Genomic DNA, 7,838 nt, shown 5'->3' on the forward strand with positions numbered 1-7,838 from the left:
CCGCTCCCCCCACCTCAATGCTTTCCTGTCGCGCCTGCTCCCGAGTGGCTGACCCTCTGAGCCCCAGGCTGCTCTGCGCTACTGACCCCTCCCCAAGCCCGACCAGCCCCATCTTCCCTGTCTCCCAGTCCGCGCCCCACCCTCCCGCCCCCACCAGCCCTGCGGAGGCCCCTAGTGTGGCCTCCCCGCTCCAGGCTGCTCAGCGACTGCTGTGGGGCAGCCACTCTGATGGCCGATGGCTGGAGGAGCAGCTCTTTCTTACTAGGAGCCTCTGTCTTCCCAACGCGTTTCCCACCAGAGAGAGGCCGGGCTGCAGAGTTGCTGGGGTGGGCGGAACCCCCAGTACACCCCCCAGTCCCGCCCCTGCCAGCACCTCTGGGCAGCCTGGCTTGGGGCTGGGGAGGTGGGGGCAAGGTGAGCTTGGGCTGGAGGGATGGGGCAGGCACGGCTGGGGCTGGTCTCCCCGAAGCTCCCTGGGAGGGCAGTGTGCTCTGCCCACGGGGCCTCGTGGGAATCAGAGCGTGGACCTGGGCAGCTCTGTTCCGGGAGCCTCTTCTCAGCGCTGGGGGCTTCTGCAGGCAGGGCTGGGCAGAGGCCGGGGGGCCCTTCCCCAGTCCTCCCAGCAGAGTGCGGTTGGGTCGGGGCTTGGGCCTGGTCGAGCTCCGGAGGACCCAGGGCGCGATTTCAGGGCCCAGGAAGCGGCTGCTGGGGGAGCTGCTGGGCCCCGCAGGGGGAGGAGGCGGCCCCCTGAGGGCACTGTTGATGGGGGGCACACGTACCAGCTCCCCCGGGGGCAACAACTCGGTTCTGCCAGGTCCAGGTGAGGTGGGGCCCTCTCCAGTGACCCCCGCAGAGACGCCTGCAAGGTCTCTCCCCTCCCTCCTGCCCGCGGGCCATGCAAGGCTGTGGCCGGGGAGGGGCGTCTCGGGCACCAGGCTCCCCCTGCACGGTCCCGCTCCGGTGGCTTCGCTCTGAGCCTGGCCTGCCTGTGGTCAGCCCTGCAGGCTGGGCCGCCTCTGCCCTCCAGGTGGGGAGCACGCGGGACGTAGGGAGGCAAGGCCCCTCCTGGCACCCGCAGAAAGTCGAGCCGCCAGCCCTGGTAGCCCAGGCACTCTCGCTGGTTCTCCGAGGCACAGGCAGGTGGGGCAGCTCAGAGGGCACGGCCCTGACCCAGGAAGGCAGGGTGGCTGCTCTGAGCCCAGGAGGCTGGAGCTGGCCTCTCAGGAGCCCACACCCAGCCCTGGCATCAGAAGGGGTCCCCCAGAGGCTGACCTGGGTCTACCCTGAGGCTCCTCCCCTCCCCTCGGCCCATCACGGTATCCAGTAGCTCTGGATGTGACTGGACCTAGGCTGTCCCGTGGGCCCCACGGGCATGTGAGCCGCAGGTCAGCACTAAGCAGAGCTGAGGCTGCGGTTTCCGTAGAGCCCGGGGTCTGGGCGTGGGGCGGATGGGCATCTGCCTGGGGGGTAGGCGCTGGCCACAGACGTGCTAGGGGTTGGCCTGGACCTTGGGAGGTCACGGGTGCCATCCTCCTCCTTCTGGCTGGGTGGGTCGGAGATAAGCCTAGACTTGATCTCCTGGGGGCAGTGACGGGCCCCAGTCTCCGTGCAGTGCCCCCCCCACCGACATGGCTGGCCCTTCAGAGCCCAGGCTCTCCCCACACCCGGTGGCCCCTCGCTGACCCACCTCACAGGGACTCACAGGGCCCTGGTGGACCACACCTGCTTGCTGCTCAGCCATCAGCAGTGCCCCCTCCACCCCACCCAGCCTACGGGAGGGGGCTCAGAGGGAGCTGGAGGGCAGGGGGCATACCCCCCAGACCCCAACGCACCCCTCAGGCCAGCCCCCCACCCTCCAGGTGACTCACAGCCTTCGGGGCTCCCCACTTCCGAGATGCTCCTAGCATGAGGGGATCCCCAGCACGGAGATTTCAAGTGGAAGAGGGGCAGAACCCTGGGTCACCCAGAAACTGCTAGAAAGAACATTCCAGAAAATGCCTGAAGGCCTCCTCCCCATTCCCTGAGCCTTCGCCCGGCTCCCGGATGGGCCCCATGTCCAGGGGTGCCCTGGGAGAGACCTGGGGTAGCCAGGTGGAGACAGGCGCAGTGTGGCCACATTCAAGGAGGGAACAGGGGCCCTGGGTCTGCAGCTGGGCACCGCCAGGGCTGGCGAGCGAAGGGGCTCAGGACTCCACCACGCCCGGCTCCAGAGGACAGCTGCTGTGTGACTTAAGGAGGCGAGTTCAGACTCAGGGTGCCCCCAGGCGAGGCCATCTCTGAGTTTTTGCCCAGACCACACGGGCCCACTCGCCCCTGGGCGGGCCCCGCCTGTGTTTCTGTCTGCTCCATGCCCTGGGCTGGCCTCTGCTGACCCCGGTGATGACCACATCTCCACTCCACTTCTTTCCCAGCCCGGGAGGTCGGGCTGGTCCGGGGGCCTGAGGACGCTCCGGGCCAGCAGAGCCCAGGGCTGCTCCGCTGCCCCCAGAGAGGCCGAGGCGCTGCAGCACTCTGCCCCAGGGAGGGGTGGGCAGGGCTCCGGGACAGTGGCCTGCCCCTCACGCCCCCGCCTGTCCCGGCCTCCCTGAGCTGTGACACCCAGTGTTCGGACTTCCAGAAGCATCCAGCCTGGTGGAGGGTGGTCGGAGCTAAACTTGTCTTCTCCCCTGTGGAAGGCCGCATGGGTGGTCTCTGGGAAGGCGGGGCCTGTGGGCACCACGTCCCCTGGGGCATGCGCTGTGGCCAGGCTGGGCACCCCTGAAAGGGCCCCAAAGCTGAGACTGCTCGTGGGGTCTTGCACCTCCAGGACCTCAGGGGAGTCTCTGGATTATGGCATTTTTCTCTCCTCCATAACTTGACCGTGTCAGGCCGGCCTGAGGGTGCGCAGGGTCCCCTGGTGCCCTCAGGGGCCAGAAGGCCGCCACTCGGGTCTGGGCCCGGGGCCCTGGGCTGGGCACGCTCCTGCGGTGGGCGCTCCTGCCGCTCAGGGCCCCAGGGGAGGAAGCCCAGCGTCGAGCAGGGCCTGCAGCAGGAGGACCCCGGGGGGGCACTGGGCTCTGTCTGGGTCCCCCTGGCTCCTCGCTCCCCAGGCCCCTGCTGGGTGCTGGCGACGGCAGCCTGTGTGTGAGGAGGGGCCCAGCTCTCCTGGTCCCAAGAGCCCAGGACGGCCGGGAGCGTGCCCAGCCGTGGGGTGGGGGCCAGAGAAGAAAGCCTGACAACGGCAGAGAGGGCGCTCTGGCTCTGGGTGCCCCCGCAGTTTGCCCTGCGGCCAGGGCCACCCCGGCATCAGCCGTCGGGTGGTCCTGCCCCCTCCTCCCCGCACCAAGCGCTCACTCCTGGTGAGGGTGGGTGTGGGCACCGATGGCTTCGAAGGACAAGACACCGGCGGGGCCTCGACCAGTGACTAGCGGTGAGAGCGGGCAGCCCAGGGCAGGGCGGGCTCAGAGGCAGGGCACAGCGTCTCAGGAGAGGGCGGGCCTGGGCCATCTGGGAGCAGATACCCCGCAGAAACAGGCAGGAAAGAGACGGGGTGGGGAGAGGGGCCCCAGAGGGCACAGGAGGCCTGGGGGGCGGGGGCCTCCACGGGGAGGGCGCGGGGCAGGGGGACCTGAGTGGGGAGGGGGTTCTGGGTCTCTTCCGGGTCTGGGGGCAGAGTGCTGCAGGCGTCCTGGGGCTCCTCACCCCGCCCCACGTCCCTGATGTACTCAGTGAGGCCCGGTCAGGCCCTCTCTCACTTGCTGGGTTTCTTCTGAGGCCGTGAAGCTAATCTTGCGTTTGTAGCTTTAACCTTTCATCTCGAGAGTGCCCCCTGCCCAGTCCCCCAGCACACGTCCCCTGGGCCTGGGCCCTCCCTCTTCCAGTCACACAGATGTGGGCCCCGCGAGTCCAGTCCCCTCTGCCCTCGGGCTGACCCTCCCCTGCCCTGGCCTCCTCCACCTGACGAGCTGCTCCTCCCGCGCCCCCTGCCGCCTGGCCCCTGCCCCAGCCCCCACCCCCAGCCCCCTGCCCCCAGCCCCCTGCCCCCTGCCCCCTGCCCCCTGCCCCCTGCCCCACCCCCAGCCCCCTGCCCCCAGCCCCCCGTCCCCAGCCTCCACCCCCAGCCCCCACCCCCAGCCTCCACCCCCTGCCCCCACCCTCTGCCCCCACCCCCTGCCCCCACCCCCTGCCCCCTGCCCCAGCCCCCACCCCCTGCCCCCATCCCCAGCCCCCACCCCCAGCCCCCTGCCCCAGCCCCCGCCCCCTGCCCCCTGCCCCCTGCCCCACCCCCAGCCCCAGGTGCCCTTTCTGTGCTTGACTCTGGGGCCCCGGTGGCCCCAGTCCTGCCCTGGACCCTCTTCCAGAGTCACTGCACCCAGTCTGGCTGCCTGGGTCCTGATGGCCTCCTTACCAGGGGGCCTGGGCCGGGACACAGGGGCCTGGGGTCCCCTCCCCAGAGGACCCCACCCCACCCCACCCGAGCGCCTCAGCCCCTCGGGGCTCCTAGGCCCCCACCCTGCCCACCTCGGCCTCTCAGGGCAGGGTTTGGGCAGGAAGGCAACATGGTCACAGGTGATGCCCAGGCTCTGGACAAACCTGATGAATTTTCCCCTCAAGTTTGTTCAGCTCTTCCCTCTGCCCTGTGAGCAGGAGAGGTGAGCCCTGGGAGGACCCTCCCTCCAGAGCCCACCTTCTGCCCTTGGGGACCTGCCGCGACCTCCACACAGAGCGCCTGGCTGATGCCGACCACGTCTCCCCTCTGCCTCCTCCTGCCGGTGAGGCTGCTCACCACAGCCCACCTCTGGGTGCCCCCAGGCCTCCCCTGGCTGCCCTGTGACTGGGGGAGCTGCTCTGGATCCTTCCTGGGTGGGGGACCCACCTTTCAGGCCCCGGGGGACAGGGTGTGGGCTCAGTGCTTGCAGGATGGGGCCGGTGGGGAGAGGTAGGCAGAGGGAAGGGCGTGAGGCTGGGGCACCTCAGGAAGGATCCTGCACCCACACATTTCCCAAGGGGCTGCACCCCTCAGGGGGGCATGGTGGGTCCTGAACTTGGGGTGTCCTGGATGAAGTCGGGGTGTCCTGAATGAACTCAGGTGTCCTGGGTGAAGTTGGAGTGGGAAGCCTGGTGGGTGCTGAAATCAGGGTGTCCTGGATGAAATATAGGTGCCCTGGGTGAAGTCGGGGTGCCCTGGGTGAAGTCGGGGTGCCCTGGGTGAAGTCACAGTGGGAAGCTTGGTGGGTGTTGAAGTCAGGTGTCCTGGGTGAAGTCTGGGCGCCCTGGGTGAAGTCAGGGTGGGAAGCTTGGTGGGTGTTGAAGTCAGGTGTCCTGGGTGAAGTCTGGGCGCCCTGGGTGAAGTCAGGGTGGGAAGCTTGGTGGGTGTTGAAGTCAGGTGTCCTGGGTGAAGTCTGGGCGCCCTGGGTGAAGTCAGGTTGTCCTGGGTGAAGTTGGGGTGCCCTGGGTGAAGTCGGGGTGTCCTGGGTGAAGTCGGGGCACCCTGGGGAAGTCAGGGTGGGAAGCCTGGTGGGTGCTGAAGTCTGGGTGCCCTGGGTGAAGTCAGGGTGTCCTGGGTGAAGTCTGGGCGCCCTGGGTGAAGTCGGGGCACCCTGGGTGAAGTCTGGGTGTCCTGGGTGAAGTCTGGGCGCCCTGGGTGAAGTCAGGGTGCCCTGGGTGAAGTCGGGGCACCCTGGGTGAAGTCGGAGCACCCTGGGTGAAGTCCCTGTGCCCCTGGACCCACCCTCTGCCACCAGCCCGGGCCTGGGTGCCTCATCCCCCCACGGAGCTCTGACTGCAGCTGCCTGGCCCCTCCCCACTGGGGGCTGTCGACCTTCCCACCTGTCTGTACGGGGGTCACCCCAGGCTGTCCTGCCTCCCAGCCGCCCCCGAGCAGAGCCCGGTGATGGGAAAGTGATGGTCATCCTTGAGCTTGAAGGAGCTGCCCACCGGGCCAAGGGGGGACCAGTGGCTTTGAAACCATGGGGGCTGGGGCTGGGCCAGGTCCCGGGACCCCCATCCATCCTGCCTGGGCGTCCCGGAGCCAGGGACCCTCTCAGCCGGCAGAGCCTGTGCTGGGGCTGCCCTGAGGCACCGGCTGGGGCCAGAGGCTCCCCGGGGTTGACAGGACAGGCTGACCCTGGCCTCCCAGAGCCATGGACTCTCCCTACACGAGGAGGCGTGGGGATGTTCCTGCCTTCCCAGGGCTCCACAGACCCCACCTGCCTGCCCTGACCCTCTTCCTTCCATCCTGGCGGCTCCAGGACCCTCAGGCTGGGTGCCCTCTCGCCCCATCCTCCTCAGCTTGTGCCTGGGACAGACCTGGAGAGGCCTGCTGTGGCCCAGGGGTGACCGAAGCCCTGGAGCTGGTCGGGGCCCGGGGCCCGGCTCTGAGTGCTCCCGGCAGGATGATGCCACCCACTGGAGCCCCAGGCTCCTTTCCTGAGAGGTCTGGGCAGCGGCTGCCCTGGTGGGGGGCCATGGGTCCCTCTGCCCAGCTTGCCCCGTTCTGGGTTCTGGTCCCAGATGGAGTGGGCGGGGCCCCTGCTGAGACCACCAGCTCGTGTGAGGGTCTCCGGCCTGGCCTCTTGACATTCTGGTTCCCCCACCCCTGTACCCACGGTCTGAGTCAGGCACGCCATCCTGGACATCTGGGTCTCGTGGGCCAGGACAGCAGCTAGGAGCTTCCAGCCAGGCCTGGGGGCATCACCACCAGCACCAGAGCTGAGGACACCCTGTGCCCAGCTGGACGGCCACCCTGGAACATGCGCCCGCCTGTCCTGGTCTGGCGGGCACAGCCGTGGCCCAGCCACCCCCGCTGGGAGATGGCCCAGCCATGCTCTGGTCCTGGGGGCAGGTGGGTGGTGGAGACAGACTGTGTTGGGCCAGCCGGGCACTGACCCACTCTGCACCAAGGTTGGGTCTCAGCCAGAGCTGCCTGCGGCCACTGCTCTGCTCTCCAGCCCCGCCCCCAGGCCCAGTGGTGGCGGGGTCCAGCCCCGGTGGATCCAGGGTAATTTGAAGTGGGGACGGCGTCGGTGATTAGGAAAGAATTATTTAATTAGAGTTATAAAGAGAGATTAGGGAAGAATAGTGTAGTGAGAGAGAGGAGAGAAAATAGAGGAGAAAAAGAGGCTGTATTCCTTGGTTTACATAGAAAGCCCATAAAGCCCCGAGACAAGGGACTTGCACCGTCTACATAGGCCACAGGCGCCCGCTTGAACAGCGGAGGGTGCCCTGCCGTGGGCTCCCTCTCGCGTGGGTCTTAGAAGCCCAGGCAAATAAGTAGACACAGCGAGCCTCTATGCTCCAGACGGGAATTCAGCCTGAAAAGGAGAGAAGGAAAAGAACGACACGGGGGAGCCAAGCGTCGGAGCCAGACCCACAACTTCATTTTCAAAGGCAGCTCATACTCCCCGAGCTGCACATAGAGAAACGACGGAGCATGCGGAGTTATGCAGGGGCCGCCGTCCTGACCCTTACTGAGACCAGGCTTTCTTTCTGCATCAGTTTAGTTCAGTTCAGTTGCTCAGTCGTGTCCGACTCTTTGCGACCCCATGAATCCCAGCACGCCAGGCCTCCCTGTCCATCACCATCTCCCCATCTCCCGGAGTTCACTCAGACTCACATCCATTGAGCCCGTGATGCCATCCAGCCATCTCATCCTCGGTCGTCCCCTTCTCCTCCTGCCCCCAATCCCTCCCAGCATCAGAGTCTTTTCCAATGAGTCAGCTCTTCGCATGAGGTGGCCAAAGTACTGGAGCTTCAGTTTTAGCATCATTCCTTCCAAAGAATACCCAGGGCTGATCTCCTTCAGAATGGACTGGTTGGATCTCCTTGCAGTCCAAGGGACTCTCAAGAGTCTTCTCCAA

This window comes from Capricornis sumatraensis, chromosome 1, assembly GCF_032405125.1.
Source record: "Capricornis sumatraensis isolate serow.1 chromosome 1, serow.2, whole genome shotgun sequence".
Taxonomy (NCBI): Eukaryota; Metazoa; Chordata; class Mammalia; order Artiodactyla; family Bovidae; genus Capricornis; species Capricornis sumatraensis.